Source organism: Bubalus kerabau, chromosome 14, assembly GCF_029407905.1.
Source record: "Bubalus kerabau isolate K-KA32 ecotype Philippines breed swamp buffalo chromosome 14, PCC_UOA_SB_1v2, whole genome shotgun sequence".
Classification (NCBI taxonomy): domain Eukaryota; kingdom Metazoa; phylum Chordata; class Mammalia; order Artiodactyla; family Bovidae; genus Bubalus; species Bubalus kerabau.
In genome coordinates this window covers 52,960,087-52,982,594 of record NC_073637.1, presented here as the reverse complement: position 1 = coordinate 52,982,594, position 22,508 = coordinate 52,960,087, and the positions used below count along the sequence as shown (strand labels likewise).

General features: G+C 36.1%; 1 long non-coding RNA gene across 13 annotated transcripts in view; it reads left to right on the top strand.

Moving 5' to 3' along the window:
- LOC129626937 (uncharacterized) overlaps nt 1–22,508 on the top strand; it is a 141,424-nt gene that overhangs the window by 22,890 nt on the left and 96,026 nt on the right. Inside the window, exon 3 of one of the 13 annotated variants that reach the window (XR_008702306.1) lies at nt 6,015–6,435. The exons of 10 other annotated variants lie outside the window; for them this stretch is intronic. This is a non-coding gene — a long non-coding RNA (uncharacterized LOC129626937). Of the gene's footprint in view, nt 1–3,505; nt 4,195–6,014; nt 6,436–22,508 lie in introns of those variants that run through there. 2 more of the 13 variants (XR_008702305.1, XR_008702304.1) reach the window with 2 other exon arrangements.

The following is a 22,508-nucleotide window of genomic DNA, read 5'->3' as shown; positions in this document are numbered from 1 at the left end:
ATGATGATCATGTATGAAAGTGCTAAAAGATGATGCTGTGAAAGTGCTGCACTCAATATGCCAGTATATTTGGAAAACTCAGCAGTGGCCACAGGACTGGAAAAGTTCAGTTTTCACTCCAGTCCCAAAGAGAGGCAATGTCAAAGAATGCTCAAACTACCGCACAATTGCACTCATCTCACATGCTGGTAACGTAATGCTGAAAATTTTACAAGCCAGGCTTCAACAATAAATGAACCATGAACTTCCAGATGTTCAAGCTGGTTTTAGAAAACACAGAGGAACCAAAGATCAAATTGCCAATATCCGCTGGATCATCAAAAAAGAAAGAGTTCCAGAAAACATCTGATTCTGCGTTATTGACTAGGCCAAAGCCTTTGATTATGTGGATCACAATAAACTGTGGAAAATTCTTCAAGAGATGGGACTACCAGAACACCTGACCTGCCTCTTGATAAATCTGTATGCAGGTCAGGAAGCCACAGTTAGAACTGGACATGGAACAACAGACTGGTTCCAAATAGGGAAAGGAGTACGTCAAGGCTTTATATTGTCACCCTGTTTATTTAACTTATATGCAGAGTACATCATGAGAAATGCTGGGCTGGATGAAGCACAAACTGGAATTAAGATTGCCAAGAGAAATATCGATAATCTCAGATATGCAGATGACACCACCCTTATGGCAGAAAGAGAAGAACTAAAGAGCCTCTTGATGAAAGTGAAAGAGGAGAGTTAAAAAGTTGTCTTAAAGCTCAACATTCAGAAAACTAAGATCATAGCTTCTGGTGCCATCATTTCATGGCAAATACATGGGGAAACAGCCAAAACAGTGGCAGACTTTATGTTTTGGGGCTCCAAAATCACTGCAGATGTTGACTGCAGCCATGAAATTAAAAGACACTTACTCCTTGGAAGGAAAGTTATGACCAACCTAGACAGCATAGGTTGTCTATGGTTGTTTTAAGCAGAGACAGAGACAGGATGGGGAACACATGTATACCTGTGGCAGATTCATTTTGATATTTGGCAAAACCAATACAATATTGTAAAGTTTAAAAATAAAATAAAATTAAAAAAGAAAAAAAAGCAGAGACAGTACTTTGCCAACAAAGGTTCGTCTAGTCAAGGCTATAGTTTTTCCAGTGGTCATATATGGATGTGAGAGTCAGACTATAAAGGAAGCCAAGCAGTGAATAATTGATGCTTTTGAACTGTGGTGTTGGAGAAGACTCTTGTGAGTCCCTTGGATTGCAAGGAGATTCAACCAGTCCATCCTAAAGGAAATCAGTCCTGAATATTCTTTGGAAGGACTGATGTTGAAGCTGAAACTCCAGTACTTTGGCCACTTGATGTGAAGAGCTGACTCATTTGAAAAGACCCTGATGCTGGGAAAGATTGAAGGCTGGAGGAGAAGGGATGATGGAGGATACGATGGCTGGATGGCATCACCGACTCAATGGACATGAGTTTGAGTAAACTCTGGGAGTTGGTGATGGACAGGAAAGCCTGGCATGCTGCAATCCATTGGGTCGCAGAAAGTTGAACACAACTGAGCGGCTGAACTGAACTGAACTGAATAGAGCACTTAAATAGTACACTGGAGATTATGTTCCTTGAGATTGAATCTTCCACAAAATTATATGTGAAGTTTCTCTGTAACCAAATTAGAGTGAAATTTGTAACACAGTCTTTGAAGAAGAATCCAACCAAATGCAATTCTGGGAAAAAACAGTGTCTGTAATATATCTATAATTTGGGACTCTGGCTTTTTAAATAACTAAAACTTAAGTGCCATGGTATATCCAAATGGCCTTCTTAAGGACATTTCTAGCTATATTTGCATGTATCTTTGAAGGTATACCTTTTTTCGAAAGTTGAGGTGCTTTTTCTGGTTGAAGAACAATGCTGCCAGTCCTTTCTGACCTTCCTATTCGAATGTCAAAGCTATCACCTGTTATAGGATGATCATTACCTTATCTTGCCTTCAGTCACCTATACAGATATCTCCATCCAAAACTATTGCTGCAAATGATCTGTTATTCATCTTCCCAGTGTAGAATGTAAGACTTCTACCCTGCTTTCTTAGGTAAAGTTAGGTCATAAGGTTGTTCATGCAATACACATTACTTAGTTTCTTTAAGAATTCTTTATTTTTATTTAACATTATACTCATATTGAGAATTACATTGAAGAGTCAGATGGACATTTCTACCATGTTTGCTGTAAAATATCTCTTGGGCACAAATGGAAGTTGAAGTTATCCATTAAGTTTTCCTGCTTAATATTCCTTAGAATTAAGTAGCAGAAAAATAACTGTTGAGAACTTGCGTAATTACTCATTATTCATAATAGAAGTAATATAATTTTCTATATCCTTTTTGGGAGCTTCCCAAGTGGTGCTAGTGGTACAGAACCTGCATGCTAATGCAGGAGACACAAGAGTCACGGGTTCAATCCCTGGGTTGTTGAAGATCCCCTGGAGGAGGGCATGGCAACCCACTCCAGGATTCTTACCTGCAGAATCCCATGGACAAAGAAACCTGGTGGGTTGTATTCCATAGGATGGTAACAAGTTGGACAGGACAGATGTGACTTAGTTGCATGCATGTCTTTTTCATCATTCTAACTTTCAGGTAATATAACTTCCTTTTGGTTGACTAGACTCCTACTAAAGTATTTTATGAACTTTTATTCTAGAATAGTACAAATATTTATTGCTACATAACAGTAATCACAAAGAACAATCATTTTATTTTCTCTCAAATCTGTGGGTTGACTGGATGGTTCTTCTATAAGTCTTGCTTAAGTTTGTCATGTCCAGGTGTTTAGCTGGGGGTTAAGCTGGGCTGAGAAGTTCACTGCAACTGCTTTATGGATTACAGATTTGGCCTCTGTTTAGCCTTCCCTTCACTTAGAAAAATTGTATTAAAATGCTCAATCACAACATTATCCCTACTTCCTGATTGCATCAAACATAGAACAAAACCTTTCTTCCTTAGACTTGTCCCAAAGCTACCTAATACAGGATCAAATCCTATAATCCATTTCTTTTATAAGACCCTCTTACTGAGATGCCTTGTTATTCCATTTTGAGGGGTGTTTGTCCTGGCTACCATGAGTCATAAAACAAGTTGTTTAACTCTGGGTATGTTCCTAGTGGTCTTTGGCTAAAAGCACTGGTACTGTATTCAACAGGAATGGAAGATCATGAACATGTACTATGAATTTGGGCAATTCTAGATATTACAGATGCTAAAAAACAAAACAAACAAACAACAACCAAAAAAACCTCTCTATGCTCAGAAACTTAACATTGTAAAAGATGGAGAACGATAGGAAAATGAGCAATTTCACTACAATATGATATAAGCCTTAGTAAGAGCATTGAGAAAAAGTTTCTAATATTGTCTATCAAGTGTTATTAATAAAGTTACAAGGCCAAACAGAAACACTGAAGTATTAAATTCAGGTTTTAAATATATAATTGGTTTCCTTTTCCCAGCAGCATGTTCACAGATTCAACCTTGGGGCACCAAGGGAGTAGGCAGTGATTACTGATGTGAAGATGTCTCATATTTCCCTTCATAAAGATGCATCTGTTTGCTACACTGTGTCTGAGAATTTTTTCCTCTCATAATTAGGGTTTATATACAGAGTGCTGTTTATTTTGTCCTCATTGATCATGTTTCATAATAGAATAGTTTGTCTTACCCAATGTTTAGTTCTAGCTTATGTACCAATAGCATCTCCTGAATTATTTTTATAATTTTTTAATTAATCAAGATTTAAAGAGTATTACTAGATTTAAACTGTCAGTCCCAGAATTTTGTTGTCATTGATGCTGTTGTTTTCTTTTTAGGACTGTTTATTTATTTATTTTTCCTTTTAAAAAAGATGCTGATTTGTACTGATAGATTTGTCTTGCTGATGTTAACATTCATTATTTTCTAAAAATCTGCCCTAACTAAATTTCCATTGTACATGTATATGCCGAATGGTAAATGATGCATATTCTCGATGGTAAATGATACGTGACATTTACTTGTTCAAAACTTACAATAAACTTTTGATTTCTCTTAAGAAAAGAAAATGGCAAGAAGAAAAATTTTAGTTTAAATGCTTTAAACATTATTTAAAATGTTTTATTCACATATATTGGAATTTTTAAAATTCTAGTAGTCAGAGGTAACCATTCATTGGCATGCTAATTTGCATTAGCAGTACAACTTTATATTTCCATATCTTTCTTTTTTAATCCTGATTTATCTTAATAAGAAAGCTAAATATCACAAATAATAAATCTATAGGCAGGTGATCATGTATGCACACATGTTCTCTGTAGAAACAGTAACAATGAATTCCCTCTTAGATATAAGATTCTGGCATATATTTTTTTTTTCTTTTTAAATAAAGATAGGAAGTTTGATCATTGGAAAGTAACTTAGTAATAAACATATCTACTGAAAACATGTTATGAATGAGATAAAGAACTGTTTATGCTTTATTTATTAATTTCTACACTGATTTATTCAGTATTTGTTAGGGTTACTATGTACCACTTATGGTCATAAGTGAATCAGACAAGATTTATTGTTCCCTAAGCGTTCAGAATTAATTAGAGAAGACAAAATGGTTTACCCACCACACAGAATTGTGTTAAAAGCTCTATGGAGAGATAAACATGGATTCTTAGACTGAGTAATATTATCCAAGAGGAGTTTGGGAAAAGCGAAAGATGAGAAGTTAGATTCACAAAGAGATATAGGCATCTCAGAAAGAATAAACACCACATGCACAATTATGGAAATGACAAAAAGAGGATATACTTGGGAAATTCAAGCACTTGTGTATGACTGGAGCATTGGAAATGTGAGGTAGGAAAGGTATTTATGGATCAAATCATGAAGGAAATTTCATTTATGCTAAGTTTATCTTTATTAAAGGAGAGTCACTAAAGTATTTCAGTCAAGGAGATGACACCCTTGTATCTAGATGTTCAAAATTTCATATTATGCTGTAGGATGAAAGCCCCAATAACAGGAGTAGGGAATCCTAGTTAAGTTCTCATAATTAGCAAAGGAATAAAGTGGGTCTGAACCAAAGTAGAGCAAAAATGAAAGAATAGAAAGGATTTGTGACATATTTAGGAAGAAAAATGGATACCATTTAGAAACCCCTTGAATAGAATGGATAAGGGAGAGGAAGGCTCTCTCATTTTCAAGGGATTCATGGGATGAATGATCACATGATTCATAAAAGAAGAAATCGTGATCTAGAGAAGCGGTCTCCAACCTTTTTTGGTGCCAGGGACTGGTTTTGTGGGAGACAGTTTTTCCATGAACCAGTTTGCGGTGTGTGGTTCAGGTAGTAATGCAGGTGATGGAGAGCTCAGCCACCTGCTGGTCACCTCCTGCTGCGTGGCCGAGTTCCTAACAGGCCATAGACTAGTACCAGTCCGAGGCCCAGGGGTTGGGGACCTGTGATATAGAGAATAGGAAATGAGGAAATCAATTTGGACACATTGACTTTATATTATTATGGAATGGACCCTAGTGAAGATCTAGTAGGCAATTAGAAATGTTCGCTTCAGCTTCGTCAAAAAGTTTTATAACTTGGCATATAACTTCTTATACCTTCATGTAAAAGACTTACAACTTGTGTAAAAACATGCAGTTGTGACAGAATCCAGCATTACCTCTCCCATCTCTGATTCTCTGATTCTTTTCCTAAACTGGATTATTGGCTCTCATTTGTGTTTTTCTCCTTCATACCAATAGGTATTCAACTCCTTAAATGTCCATTTACTTTCATTAAACTGGTCAGGTTTTTGTTGTTTTTTGTTTTGATCACAGAAACAGTTTCTCTGACAGGGTTAGACAAATAGCGTGTGCATGCTATTGCTCAGTTGTGTCCAGCTCTTTGTGACCCCATGGGCTGCTGCCCACTAGGTCCTCTGTCCATGGAATTTTCCAGGCAAGAATATTAAAATGGATTGCCATTTCCTATTCCAGGGGATCTTCCTGACCCAGGAATAAAACCCACGTCTTCTGCATCTCCTGCACTGGCAGGTGGATTCTTTCTCACTGAATCACTAACAGTAGACACTCCATAAATATTTGTTAAATTCCTTCTGTCTGTCTTACCTCCCAGTTCCCCTCCCTCCCTTTCTTTCTTCATTCTTTGCCTTCCTTTATCTCTAGCCTTCTTTTCATCCTTCCTCTTTCCCTCTTGTCCTGCCTTCTTTTCTTCCTTTCCTTTTTTCTTCTCTCCTTCCCTCCCTCCTTCTTTCATTATTATTTTTGTAAATATTTACCAAGTATCTACCATATGACAATGTTAGTTATATATTGGGCAAAATCACAGATGTAGTCCTTGATTTCTAATCTAAATTGTTATAAGTTCTATAAGGAAATTAAAAAGATAAAGACTTTATGTGCTTGTGCTAAGTTGCTTCAGTTGTGTTCGACTCTTTGTGATGCTCGGACTGCAGCCTGCCATGCTCTTCTGTCCATGGGATCCTCCAGGCAAGAAGAATGGAGTGGGTTGCCATGCTCTCCTCCAGGGGATCTTCCTTTACACACAGTATTTCCATTCAAAGCTTTATGGTACTTAGAGAGCATTTAATAAATTTATACTGAATAAATGAAAAATTAATTCATTAAGAGATAATGAATAATAAGTTAATAACTAGAACATAGATCTTCTTACTCTTAGTTCAGTAAAGTTCCAATTATAACTTAAGTTATATAACAAGAAAAAAAAAAACTTACCTTTTTGTACTCTGAAGTCTAGGCTAACTTGAACAATTATATCAATGCTGTAAATGCAGTACTTCACTGAAATTGCTCTTAAAATTTCCAATCAAATTTATTTTTGTTATAGCGTCTGTATATTTCACACCATCCCTGCCATGGAAAGCACATTTAGATGATTTCTAAAGTAGCCTATACAAGAAACTTCCTCTCATATAATTTTATTTACTTTCTTCATGTAATTTCTCACTAACATGTTCTTAAGCACTAATTTTTTTTTCTCTATTTCTGTTTTATCCCAACTAGAATTCAAACTTTAAAAAGACAGGAACTTTATTTCTTCTAGCTTTTGGATTGCTAGCTTGTAGAATTCTTAATAAATTATAGTTGAATGAATAAATAAATTATTATGAATCATAATTTAAAATCCCTTATAAATGTTTTAGAGGTTTTTAAATTAACAATAACAATAGCACAGAAAAACTTTATCTGTGCTGAATTGTTCTATTACCAAAGAATTTCTTGTGTTTTTTCAAGTCATGATTCCTTTCAAGGATGTAAATTTATGCCATGTTGACAACATTCTGGTGTTGTAGTGTTCAAATGGCAGATTCAGGGATAAACTTTAAATTCTTTTATGAACACTTTTATTTATATATATATATATATAAATATTTAATTTTTTCAAGGTCTCATTTTGGTATCTGACTGAATAGTGTAGGCACATTTTTAGTTTGAAATCTAGAATTAATATTTAATGTTTCTCAGGCAATACTTTTTAAAATGAACATATATTCATGATCCAGCTCTTTTTTTCTTTGCTTTATTCCTCCAACAAAGCATCTAGGTCTTGCAGTTATATTTTCACAATACAGGGTTTTCAAACAACTTTTTTCTTTTCTGAAATTCTTTTCTTAACAGAAAACTTTGATCTGAAGACCCTTACTCAGAATTCACTAGGACCTCTTTGGGGTCACAAAATATGCATTTAGCTCAATTCAGAGATCCTTGATTTGTTTTAGAAAGAGGTTTAAAAATCTCATGGCCAGATATAAATTTGGAATCAATATAGACACTTTCTGCTTTTGTGATATTCAAATATCTTGGTAACTCACAGTAAATCTATTTAATTACTTTCCATATTGCTTTACAACTTTTCTATAAGGATTACTGATTATATATATTTGCAAACCTTGAAGGCCAAAAAAAATTATAGGAAGTTCTTAGTAGTAATGATAAGCGTATGCCTATTCTGCTTGGGTCAGCTTTGAGAGCTTGGGGTTTTTGTGTAAATTAGAAAGGCCAGTCAAGGGTCTGGAAAAAATTGAAAAGATTGTTTTATCATCAGAGTTTCAATCATTTTTGAATATTATATTAAGTTTTCTTCATTAATAATTAATTCCAAATTCTCCCTTTCCCAATTCACTAATCAAAATTCCCCAAATTACTTTGTGCTATTCATTGTATGCCTTCTAACTTATGTAGTTCCTCCATAGAATATTTTGCAGAGAAAAAAATTTCTAATAGCTACTAATGGCAGTTATATTCATTGGCAGCCAACTCCATGCATTAATTCCAGTAGCAAAATGAAAGCATGAGATCACAATCTCTTTCTTCTTTCTTGTGTTTTCTTATAGTAGATTGTAGGAAATGTTTCCATGGCTATCTTGATTTTACTAGAGTAAAATAAAGCTTTGTCATGATTTTAGCTATTGACTATGAAAAAAAATGGAAATTTATTTGATGTCCACTTATCATAGTCAGATGGCAGATTGTTGCAAGGGGAAGGAATTAGATAAAACCGAGGCATATGTATATATTCCCCTTCCAATTATCTTGGCAGTAAGAATCTCTAGTAAATCTTTCAGTAACTCGCTGGTAAGAGAAAATCAAGCCACATTCAATCAATGGGCTTCCCTGATAGCTCTGAGGGTAAAGAATCTGTCTACAGTGCAGGAGAAATGGGTTCAATTTCTGGGTGGGAAAGACTTCATGGAGAAGGGAATGGCAACCCACTCCAGTATTCTTGCCTGAAGAATCCTATGGACAGAGGAACCTGGTGGGCTACAGCCCATGGGGTCGCAAAGAGTCAGACACAACTAAGTGACTAACACATCCATTCGATAAATAGCGTAGCATCAACTAGTGCAAGTTTAAAAGTTAGACATACTCGAGGGTGAAGTCAGGCTCACACAGAGCTTTGTTTGAACCTGAGTTACTTGTTCAGCTTTTCTATTTCAGATGGCCTCTGAGTGAGCTCAGAAATCTGGGGAAGGGAGTAGGGATTTTACCAGCAATTCCCATTTCCCTTTGGTCTAACATTGCTGCTGCTGCAAAGTCGCTTTAGTGGTGTCCGACTCTGTGCGACCCCATAGACAGAAACCCACCAGGCTCCCCCGTCCCTGGGATTCTCCAGGCAAGAACACTGGAGTGGGTTGCTATTAGGAGTGATCAAATTAAGCAACCTTTTTTTTTTTTTTTTTTTTTTTCTTTGCTGGACTTTTGAGGAATAAGATATTTTGGGGCAGTAAAATGAAAAAAAAAAAAAAAAGCACATTAGCAAACTAACTGCCTATACCTTAATTATTTTGCCCTGGTTCCCAAGGTATTGTGTTCTGGTTGAATATCTGGCTAGTGAGGAATGTAGTAATGATGGGGGAGGTGCTTCTTAGACTAGGACTTGTATGCTGCCAAGTTAGTTCCCACTTACTTCTTACTGGAAACCAGGGAAGTCAAGTATGTACTCATAGCATCATCTGATTAAGCAGGTTGAATATTTTAACCTCTCTGGATTTCTTTGCTTTAATGGTGTTTTTCCTGACACAGTATCAGGAGTTGAGCCTGTTCTACAATGGTGCATCATAAGATCAGGTGTTTATGTTCCTTGGGACTAACTTACTGCTAAGGTACCACACCAAAATTGAGAGCCCACTTCCCACTGGTTGAATTGTTTCTATTGTTTATCACATGATGTCATGAAATATAGTTGTTATTTTTATCTCTTGCCCCTTCCATCTCCTCTGTATTCACATGATGACCCTGCTGTGTGTAATGCTTACTGAATTTTTTAAAGATAAGCAGCTTACACAATATCCCCTGGTATAAAGAACCAACACATGCTGCCCCACTCATTTTTACCTAAAATGAATTTTCAAATGCATAAAGAACTAAAAAATCAGCTACAGCATCATATATTGTTTAATCTAAATCTTCCAGTGAAACAAAGAAAAAAATAAATTACTCATGGACTTCTCAATATACTGACCTTAATAACTTTATTTCAGTTGCCTCATAGTGTGAAATTGTTGAAGAAGAGATAGTAATTTAAAGAAAAGTGCTATTAAGTTATTTGCTTAGAATATGTTTTAATATAGACTTCCTTATTGAATAATCAGTTGTCTTTCATAATAGGTGCTAATGCTTGACCCATTATAGTTGTTAAATGTGCTCGTTTTAATAAATGAAACTGAAAAAAACTGACCTTTTAATTAAAGAACTAGAGGTTATCAGAAGAATATTTTAACTTCTTAACACTATTGTGTGTGCAGTTAAAAAATTATAATATATGAGTAATATCCTTGTCATAATCATTTGTTTGGATGTAATACAAAGAGAGTGGATTCAGTTCTAGTTCAAAAATAAAGACATTGCAATGCTCATGAAGCTATAGATTTACTATGGGATATAACATTTAAATATTTTAACTTAGGTTAAAATTGGAAGCACTCATAAAAATTTTATCAAGTATGATATACTAGAGACACAGTGATTTACATTTTAATGATGAAATGAAAGGCAATAAAACCTATTTTAACCCACTCAAACTGTAATCTCTCTAACAACTAAGTAATGAAAATACTCCATATCTTATAGTAAAGCAAGAATTTTACATATAAAATCATATAATAATATATTAAATTATGCAAAAATTCTCTGGAATTAAACAAAATTATCATTAAACTTTTGCCATTTTGATTTAACCTTTATGGAAAGTAAATTCTAGGGTTAATCAAATCAATCAAAAAATAATTAGTAAGGCACATACTATTACTTGAGGCCTTAATGAAAATACTAAAGGTATAAGAATGGTGATTTTTGTTATTAGTTTGTTTTCAATTGTATAATTTCCTTTATTCCCAAAAGATTTGTAAGTTCCTGAAGAAAACATCCATGCCTCTTCTAATCATATTATAGTATCTAGGGTTTAATTTATAATCTGTTTTTGAAATACATTTTGCTATGTGGTATAATATATACAGTGAATAGTTTCAGCAATTTCATCCCATTCCCCAACCCCTTGACCTCTGCTGTATCAATTTGCTTACCTGGAAAAACACATTTGGAGTTATTGCAATTTGATTGACCATATATATTCTATTTTCTATAAATTGCTTTTCTTCAGTTCAGTTCAGTTCAGTCGCTCAGTCATGTCCAACTGTCTGCGACTCCATTGAGTGCAGTATGCCAGGCTCCCCTGTTCATCACCAACTCCTGGAGTCCACCCAAACCCATGTCCATCGAGTCGGTGATGCCATCCAGCCATCTCATCCTCTGTCATTCCCTTTTCCTTCCGCCTTCAATCTTTTCCAGCATCAGGGGCTTTTCAAATGAGTCAGTACTTTGCATTAGGTAGCCAAAGTATTGGAGTTTCAGCTTCAACATCAGTCCTTCCAATGAACACCCAAGACTGATTTCCTTTAGGATGGACTGGTTGGATCTCCTTGCAGTCCAAGGGACTCTCAAGAGTCTTCTCCAACACCACACTTCAAAAGCATCAATTCCTAGGCACTCAGCTTTCCTTATCCAACTCTCACATCCATACATAACTACTGGAAAAACAATAGCCTTGATTAGATAGACCTTTGTTGGCAAAGTAATGTCTCTGCTTTTTATTATGCTCTCTAGGTTGGTCATAACTTTCCTTCCAAGGAGTAAGCATCTTTTAATTTCATGGCTGCAGTCACCATCTGCAGTGATTTTGGAGCCCCAAAACATAAAGTCTGCCACTGTTTCTACTTTTTCCCCATCTATTTGCCATGAAGTGGTGGGACTGGATGCCATGATCTTAGTTTTCTGAATGTTGAGTTTTAAGCCAACTTTTCCACTCTCCTCTTTCACTTTCATCAAGAGGCTCTTTAGTTCTTCTTCACTTTTTGCCATAAGGGTGGTGTCATCTGCATATCTGAGGTTATTGATATTTCTCCCAGCAATCTTGATTCCAGCTTGTTCTTCATCCAGCCCAGTGTTTCTCATGATGTACTCTGCATATAAGTTTAATAAGCAGGGTGACAATATAAAGCCTTGACGTACTTCTTTTCCTATTTGGAGCCAGTCTGTTGTTCCATGTCCAGTTCTAACTGTTGCTTCCTGACCTACATACAGATTTATCAAGAGGCAGTTCAGGTGGTGTGGTATTCCCATCTCTTTCAGAATTTTCTACAGTTTATTGTGATCCACATAGTCAAAGGCTTTGGCATAGTCAATAAAGCAGAAATAGATGTTTTCTGGAACTCTTTTGCTTTTTTGATGGTCCAGCGGATTTTGACAGTTTGACCTCTGATTCCTCTGTCTTTTCTAAATCCAGCTTACACATCTGGTAGTTCATGGTTCATGTGGTACTTCATAAATTGCCTTTCTTAGGCCCATTATGGTTGTAAGACTGTATATCATCCCTATTACTCCTCTTTCACTGAAATGTTCTAAAAGTATTTTTAGTTAAATGTTACTGCTTCATAAATAAAGGAGGTCATGAATGCCCATACATTTAAAAATCTTAGTGTTAAGAGGTATTTGTTTTCTGAATTCACTAACTCATGAAGCTTTTTTGGATGTCTATGATTTTTACTTCTGCAAACTTTCTCTTTCTGAAGCTACTTGACTTCTTCTGTGGCTAAGCTGTTTTTAAATGTGTTGAATTGTTTAATTCTTTGATAATTCTGTTAAGTCAGTAAAGAATCAAATAAATCATAAGCCTTGTTTCAACATGGAATTATCTTACATTCTAAGGTAAAATTTTAGAATTTATGCTGCCTTGACTTAACTCTGTATCTTAATAAACAGATATAACCTCAGTCAAACATTATTCTGTGTATGGAAGCCTAAATACTAATAGCTTACAAAAGAAAATAAATGAAGCTGAAATGATCAGTATTAGAAAATTCTAGGATTTGCTTGCATTGATACATCTTGAGGGTAGAAAAAAATAGTTTCAATCTTGGTTATGGTCATATAATAGAGAAAAGATCAAAGCTATGTTTGGTAGAAAATGATCATCTTAGCTACAACATTTATGTAAGTTCAACAAAAATTGGTAAATAAAGATTGTTTATCCAATGATTAATTCAAATTGAATCTTATGAGATCTCATATGAGAAAGGTGAAAAATATCTAATGTGACCGTAAGAATAGAGTCATGAAAAAAATGAATCTTTGTGACATGTGTGGGTAAAAAGAATAAAAGATCATCTTTTAAACTGTCAAAAATGCATATTTAAGGCAAAAAATGAGAATAAATTGTTATATAAAAGATTGTGAGGCATATTTAATAAAATATCATAAAGTCATTGAAAGCAAAGTAGCATTTGCTTTGCAAGCATTTGGACAATCCCATTTAGGCAAATTGTCTGCTCATACCCTACTCTGTCTCTCAATGTTTCTCTTCTGTTCCCTGCTGTGTGTGTGCTCCTTTTAACCTACTGTGGTTGTGTGATACATAGATATTTTCAAATTATTACTTGTAGAAAGCTCTTCTTTGTAGGAAATATGCAAAAATAAAAGTAAGTGAAAGAGAAAACCATGTATTTAAAATCTATTAGTTGAATACATTCTAGGGTAGGTATTCATTTAGTGCTGATGGAACTGTATATATACATTTTTTATATGAGATATTAGAGGTGAATACAGAGTATTAAGAGGACAGAGATGAGGTATGTACCTAAGTCTGAAGACATCAAGAAGAAGTTTCACAAGAAATGTTACTTATGCTGAGAATTGAAAAATAATATATGTTTAAAGTAATATAAATAAACCCTATCATTATTCGTACAATACTTAGGTGTCACAAATGAATTTTAAATTTAACAAGTCTAAGTGAAGTCGCTCAGTCATGTCCAACTCTTTGCAACCCCATGGGCTGTAGCCTACCAGGCTCCTCCGTTCATGGGATTTTCCAGGCAAGAGTACTGGAGTGGGTTGCCATTTCCTTCTCCAGGAGATCTTCCTGACCCAGGGATTGAACCCGGGTCTCCCGCATTGTCAGTCAGTTCAGTTCAGTCGCTCAGTTGTGTCCGACTCTTGGCAACCCCATGAATCGCAGCACGCCAGGGCTCCCTGTCCATCACCATCTTCCAGAGTTCACTCAGACTCACGTCCATTGAGTTGCTGATACCATCCAGCCATCTCATCCTCTGTCGTCCCCTTCTCCTCCTGCCCCCAATCCCTCCCAGCATCAGAGTCTTTTCCAATGAGTCAACTCTTCACGTGAGGTGGCCAAAGTACTGGAGTTTCAGCTTCAGCATCATTCCCTCCAAAGAAATCCCAGGGCTGATCTTCAGAATGGACTGGTTGGATCTCCTTGCAGTCCAAGGGACTCTCAAGAGTTTTTTTCCAACACCACAATTCAAAAGCATCAATTCTTTGGTGCTCAGCCTTCTTCACAGTCCAACTCTCATATCCATACATGACCACAGGAAAAACCATAGCCTTGACCAGACGGACCTTAGGCAGATGCTTGACCATCTGAGCCACCAGGGAAGCAACAAGTCTAAAGCAAACCTTAATTTCTCTCTAAGAATGGGTTCATTCCCTCTATAGTTGCTTCGGCAACTGATACAAACATATGTTTAAAAAAAAAAAAAAGACAATTGCTCCTTGGAATAAAAGATATGACCAACCTAGACAGCATATTAAAAAGCAAAGACATGACTTTGCTGACAAAAGTCTGTATAGTGAAAGCTATGGTTTTTCTAGTAGTCATGTACAAATGTGAGAGTTGGACCATAAAGAAAGCTGAACACTGAAGAATTAATGCTTTAGAACTGTGGTGTTGGAGAAGACTCTTGAGAGTCCCTTGGACTGCAAGGAGATCAAGCTGGGCAACCCCTATGGAAATCAACCCTGAATATGCTTTGGAAGGACTGATCCTGATGCTGAAGCTCCAATATTTTGGCCACCTGATGTGAAGAGCTGACTCATTGGAAAAGACTCTGATGTTGGGAATGCTTGGGAGCAGGAGAAGGGGGCGACAGAGGATGAAATGGTTGGATAGTATCATTGATTCAATGGAAATGAGTTTGAGGAAGCTCCAGGAGACAGTGAAGGACAGGGAAGACTGTTGTACTGCAGTCCATGAGGTCGCAAAGAGTTGGACATAACTTAGTGACTGAACAACAATAACAAACACCCATACATACTATTTTTTCTCTTTCCTGTTCCACCATCCTATCAAATCCTGAAAATATTCTCTTCAGTCTCCAAAATATATCCAAATTCAACCATTTTCATCCTCTTAACAAATATCTATTCAAAATGCCATGATCCTGACCTGAGCCACGACAGTATTCTGACTGAACAATCTGACTATATTCCTCTTTTTTTTCAATTTATTCTCTACTCAGCACCCAACTATAGTATTTTTAAATAAATCAAACACTAGCATTTACGGCTTCCCTGGTGGCTCAGTGGTAAAGAATCCACCTGCCAATGCCAGAGACATGGGTTCCATCCCTGGTCTGCAAATATCCCTCATGACACAGAGCAACTAAGCCATTGTGCCACAACTACTGAGCCTGTGCTCTAGACCCTGGGAGCCACAACCGTTAAGCCCATGTGCTGCAACTGCTGAAGCCTGTGCACCCAAGTGCCTCTACTCCACATACCACAACTAGAGTGTAGCCCCCCCCCCCCACCACCACAACTAAACAAAAAGCCCTGTAGCAACAAAGACCCGGCACAGCCAAAATACATAAATTTTAAAAATTTTAAATGTATACCATTTATGTTATCGCAATTAGAAAAAAATTTAAACTCTTCACCATGTCTGTCATTCTCTATAGGAGCTGGACCCACCACCTCTCCAAGCTCATCTTCTACTGCTCTTCCCTTTTTTTCACAGTACTATGGTCACTTTGAACTTTCTAAGGTTCAGACATACTAAAATGTATCTTCACTTGGGATTTGATTCTCATGATATGCCAAATATCTTCACATGGCCCTCTGTTTTCATATACATGTCCACTGAGACATGAGAAATACGTGTCTACTGTTTAGAGGGTTTGCACGGGAACCCTAGTTAAAGTAGTCCTCAGAGGCCTGAGCAGGGGCTGAGCAATTAGTCTTATTTATTTTATTCCATAAAATCCCCTCTTTCCATACTGATTATGTTTGTGGATGTATAACTTCATGTATTTGGCAAAGCCAATATACTGTGCATATCAGACAGTATATTGTACTGTATTTAAGTTATGCATACATATATACATTGAAAAAGCACTATGGAAAGTCTTTGGAGTGTTTTCATGAAAGGGCTGGCCTATCTGTTTTTTTTTATTTCAGAATGATTATTTGGAAATTAGGTGGAAAATGAAGAAATGGTGATAAAACTGAGGAGCAGGAAACTAGTTGGAAGGCTATTTAAGAAATGGAAGCAGAGATGAAAAGTAGATAAATCAATTGATATAGGATATATTTTGGAAGTTCAGTTCCAGGGCATATCAATGAATAAAATATGTGTGAGGGGTTATATAAAAAAAAGGAATCAAGTATTCCCATCTTTATCCTTTGTTCCAACTTCTACATTTTTCTATATTGTGTGTTATTTCTCTTCCCAAGAGCTGTAATCTGTTGGCAAGGAGAGTAAGGAAGGGTGAGAAGTAGTGAGCCCTTTCACAGTGGTTGCATTGTTTTCCACTGAATGTTTCCAAGCAATGGACATATCTAATTTTCCTCTCCTGTTCTTTCTGAGCATTTGTTCCCATGCATTTCACTTTGAAAGCACCATGGGCAATTAGCTGAACACTTAGCAGTTGTCTTGGCTTTCATGATTCTCTCACTTTAGTTTTATATGATTATTGGTGATAATGAATGTAAATCATCTGTAGTTTGAGGTTTGCATTTTTTTTAATTAGAAAATTCGATCTAGAGTGCTTGAAATATTTTGAAATCATCCATATTTTCACTGTGCTTATGCTTATTATCTTTTGGTTTTATAGTTGAAATGATGGCTACCATGTAATTCAGTTTCTGTATTTTATTTATTTATACTGGGCTGTGCCACATAGCTTGGCTTGGTTTGGATTGGCTTGGGGGATCTTAATTCCCTGACTAGGTATTGAAAGAGGGCCCCCTACATGGAAGCATGGAGTCCTAAAAACTGGACCTGCAGAGAATTTACAGTGTTTGCCTTCCCTTTGTTTTCATTCTAACAACATTGTGTGTGTGTGTGTGTGTGTGCGTGTGTGTGTATGTGTGTGAATTTTAGTTCTATAACAGAAATTCTAATTTACTGGTTCCAGGTATTGTGTGATACCCATATAAGGGAAGATTTTTTGAGGCAGTATATCAAAGCCAGTTAACACTTATTTTCCCCTATTTCATTTGAAAGTTGGGAAGAAATTTGGAAAAAAGTTTATATTAGAATGATATGTAGATATGAGAACTCATCCATTATATTGGTGAATGTCTTATGCTTTTGATTGTTTTTCTTGTCTCTCTCATTCCACAATCTCTCCTTCCACTAAGATTGCTTAGATCTCAACCTCACAGCTCACATCCCATGTAAAGAGATAGCAGCTGTAGGAGGAAGCAGGGCTGTGCAGTGATATTAAGGCAAAAGGAACTAAGGCCTTAAGTTTAGGAAAAGCTGTGCATTTTTCTGCACTCTTAGCCATGCCTTCCTTTTCTTGAATGCCAGCTATTTCTTTATCTGAAACTTCAAGATGAGTATATTCCTTTTAGTCTTTCAGTACTGAAAAATTATGTTTGAAAAAATTATTCAATATCCCTTGGTGCATTAATTAGATGATTATTCCTGCTGATATGATATAAATATGTACCACTGTATCCCAGATCTTTCAAAAGCTGGAAACATTCAAATTTAGAGATGTATATTAATACTATAAAATAATTTTATTAAATGCTATTTTTTTATGGAATGAACTTGGAATTTTAAAAAGTAAGATGTAGATTCTTTGAGAGGATTTTTTTAAATCTTATGAGACTTGGAGCTTAATGAAATTGATAAAACTTTTCATTTCAGCCCAACCATGAAAATGGTTCTCCAGCCTTATGGCTATAATCCCACCCAACCCACTCAACATGCACAAAATATGAACTCAAAATTTTATTCATCTCATAATACCAAAAATAATTTCATAATGTTGCTCAGGAAAAATTATATCTAACACTTGGTGCTTTTATGGGTTGAAAATGTCTTTTCACTGTCACTTTCAATATCTCAAAGTTCATTTTTTTTCAAATATTTCCTTCTCTCCACTTCTAATTTAACTGCTATTGATCCTGACTGACTAATACATTTTGGCTTTATTATCTTCCTCCCACTCTAAAATTCTAGAGAAAAAACTATATTATGCTTATTCTTCTAAGGGAGTATATTTCTAACCACATTTGTTGCCAGAATCTTGTTCATACCATTTTGCTTTTCTGACCCTTATTCTGTCTGACTGAAATAACTTCTCTCAGTTTTGTATATTCTTAAGCTTCCTCCCCACCTTTTTTCTGAAAGTCCTCTGCTGTTCTCTGCAAACACTGGAGTGTTTTGGTGCCATGTGTGCTTTGTGTTTGCCTTAAAGCTCCCACTCCAGTATGTTGAGCAATCATTCGTTTACCTGTCTGAATCCCCTACTAGACTGAAGGCAGAGTTAAGATGATTTCAGCTCTCACTGTGCAATGCACCAGGCAAACATTAAAAATGTTTTAAAAGATTGTAAGAAAAAAATAAGTAAATTGCTAAAAAAGAATTAGTTAAAATAATTAAGGATGAGAAACAATCAACCACAGAAACCTATGATATTGGCTGTTTGAATTAAATGCCTGCACTTTCAGGCACACATACACACACAAAAACCAACTACATGGTAGTGAAACACAATCTAAAGGCTAACCAACATGAAAATGTGATATATTCTGGGACTATTCTGTGATCATGTCCTCCGTATGATCTCAATGAGGAAAGCCACACAGAGTGGATAAGGTTTTCTCTGACCCTTTTCTATCTAACTGAGACCACACTGATAGTTCCCAGACTGATGGAAAAGGGAACCAAATCATCTCTAAAATTCTATCCTAATATCCAAGTTCATTAAAGCCAGGCATGAATAATTGTCAACCTTTCAAAGGATTCTGTGATCAATCTAAAACAGCATGCATAAGAAGGGATTCACTTACAAAGAACATTGTCATTATAGAGTTATTAGAGATGGATGCTCTGGGTCCTGTAAAAGTACAAACTTTCATTTCTTCAAACTTTTAACTTTCACCAAGTTTAAAAGTTTAATTAATATTTCCTCATTATTATTTCTGATTTTTTCTTCCCTATTTCATTTTTGATTATAAATGGAAGAAGAAAAGTGATACCACAGATTAGGTAGTTTTTTCATTGTTTTGTTTTCTTCATCTGAGCAGTGGATAATTCACCTGGGGTTGTGAATCACCATGCTGGGCTCTATAAAATTTTAGAGCCATCCCTCTCCTCAATATCACTTTTCCTCCAGGAACTAAATTATTCTTCCTCCTTCCTACCATAATTCTGCAAATATTTGTTGAATATATGCTACATGAAAATCATCATGCTATGCCATGAATCACTGGCAATGTTTTAGGCAGATACCATAGAAAACCCAAATATCTCTTTTTATATCTCAAATCCATACTGGTTTAGAGAAAAAAATTGTGTTGAGAATAAGTCATTTTGCTTATTGATGGGATTTGGAGCATCATAGAGACCTAATCAGTTAAAATATAAGGAGATAGTTTTCATCATAGACAGAAGGAGCTTAATGCTCAGAATAAAAATTCAAAGTAAAACCCAAAGCAAAAACTATAGTAAAAACATTTTGATCTTGTTAAGCAATTTCAAAAATAAATTTAAAAAAATGTATTTTACTAATGAAAGTATACTATAGCTCAAATGTTGAGAAAGTAAATGGTTATGTTTCTATTGGCACACTGACATTTCAAATTTCTATACATCAGTTCAGTTGCTCAGTCATGTCCAACTCTTTGCAACCCCATGAATCACAGAACGCCAGGCCTCCTTTTCTATCACCAACTCCCGGAGTTCACTCAAAATCATGTCCATCGAGTCAGTGATGCCATCCACCCATCTCATCCTCTGTCGTCCCCTTCTTCTCCTGCCCCCAACCCTCCCAGCATCAGGGTCTTTTTCAATGTGTCAACTCTTTGCATGAGGTGGCCAAAGTACTGGAGTTTCAGCTTCAGCATCAGTCCTTCCAATGAACACCCAGGACTGATCTCCTTTAGGATGGACTGGTTGGATCTCCTTGCAGTCCAAGGGACTCTCAAGAGTCTTCTCCAACACCACACTTCAAAAGCATCAATTTTGGGCACTCAGCTTTCTTCACAGTCCAACTCTCACATCCATACATGACCATAGGAAAAACCATAGCCTTGACTAGACAGACCTTTGTTGGCAAAGTAATATCTCTGCTTTTCAATATGCTATCTAGGTTGGTCATAACTTTCCCTCCAAGGAGTAAGCGTCTTTTAATTTCATGGCTGCACTCGCCATCTGCAGTGATTTTGGAGCCCTAAAAAATAAAGTCTGACACTGTTTCCACTGTTTCCCCATCTATTTCCCATGAAGTGATGGGACCAGATGCCATGATCTTAGTTTTCTGAATGTTGAGCTTTAAGCCACCTTTTTCACTCTCCTCTTTCACTTTCATCAAGAGGCATTTTAGTTCCTCTTCACTTAACGGCCATAAGGGTGGTGTCATCTGCATATCTGAGGTTATTGATATTTCTCCCGGCAATCTTGATTCCAGCTTGTGCTTCTGCCAGCCCAGCGTTTCTCATGATGTACTCTGAGTATAAGTTAAATAAGTGGGGTGACAATATACAGCCTTGACATACTCCTTTTCCTATTTGGAACCAGTCTGTTGTTCCATGTCCAGTTCTAACTGTTGCTTCCTGACCTGCATATATGTTTCTCAAGAGGCAGGTCAGGTGGTGTGGTATTCCCATCTCTTTCAGAATTTTCCACAGTTTATTGTGGTCCACACAGTCAAAGGCTTTGGCATAGTCAATAAAGCAGAAATAGATGTTTTTCTGGAATTCTCTTGCTTTTTCAATGATCCAGCGGATGTTGGCAATTTGATCTCTGGCTCCTCTGCCTTTTCTAAAACCAGCTTTAACATCTGGAAGCTCATGATTCACATATTGCTGAAGCCTGGCTTGGAGAATTTTGAGCTTTACTTTACTAGAGTGCAAGATGAGTGCAATTGTGTGGTAGTTTGAGCATTCTTTGGCATTACCTTTCTTTGGGATTGGAAGGAAAACTGACCTTTTCCAGTCCTGTGGCCACTGTTGAGTTTTTCTAATTTGCTGCCCTATTGAGTGAAACACTTTCATAGCATCATCTTTCAGGATTTGAAATAGCTCAACTGGAATTCCATCACCTCCACTAGCTTTGTTTGTAGTGACGCTTTCTAAGGGCCACTTGACTTCACATTCTAGATGTCTGGCTCTAGGTGAGTGATCACACCATCATGATTATCTGGGTCATGAAGCTCTTTTTTATACAGTTCGCCTGTGTATTCTTGCCACCTCTTCTTAATATCTTCTGCTTCTGTTAGGTCCCTACCATTTCTGTCCTTTATTGAGCCCATCTTTGCATGAAATGTTCCCTTGGTATCTCTAATTTTCTTGAAGAGATCTCTGGTCTTTCCCATTCTGTTGTTTTCTTCTATTTCTTTGCATTGTTCACTGAAGAAGGCTTTCTTATCTTTCCTTGCTATTCTTTGGAACTCTACTTACCTATCTTAATTAGAGATCGATAGATAAACAGACAAGTCAGGTGTGCATTTGGAATTATTTTGATGAACCATCAGAAGTATAATGAAGGTTGATTTGCTTTATCTACTACTTGTTACGTAGTTCAGTTTCATCTGATCTATCTGGAATTTCTTTTCTAATGCTTTTTAGGTATCCTTGATAAGTATTTACAAGAGGGATGACTTTTAATTAAAATTAAATGATACATTAATGATTCAGAAATACTCTAATTACCTTTCAGAATGATGTCACCCTTGACATTGGCTTCATATTCATGTTGGCTGTAACCTGGAACACAACTTTTGGGAAACAAACAAGGATTAGTGATAGGATTATTTTAAGAGTAAGTTTTGAAATTTACTAGCAGTATAATTTAAAGAATAGCCTGTAGATCTCAATTTCTTTCTAAATGGATATGGTGACAATGAAATCTCACACAAATAATATTATGAAGATTACATAAAATAATATATATTCAAGCACTCTATAAATTGTGAAGAACTGTATATTCCTATTGTTAGCTATATGTTTTATCTATGCCTGTATGTTTTCCATTCAAATCTTTGAGCAGAGTGGAAACAGTGTTTCCACACATTGTTATGAATGTAGATACCAGATTGAGACTTAGGAATGGAGACTTCAAACATATTTTGAATTCAGATATATAAAATTCTATGAAAAGGGAATGTTATGCAATATTCAAATTTAAATATTAGTACATTT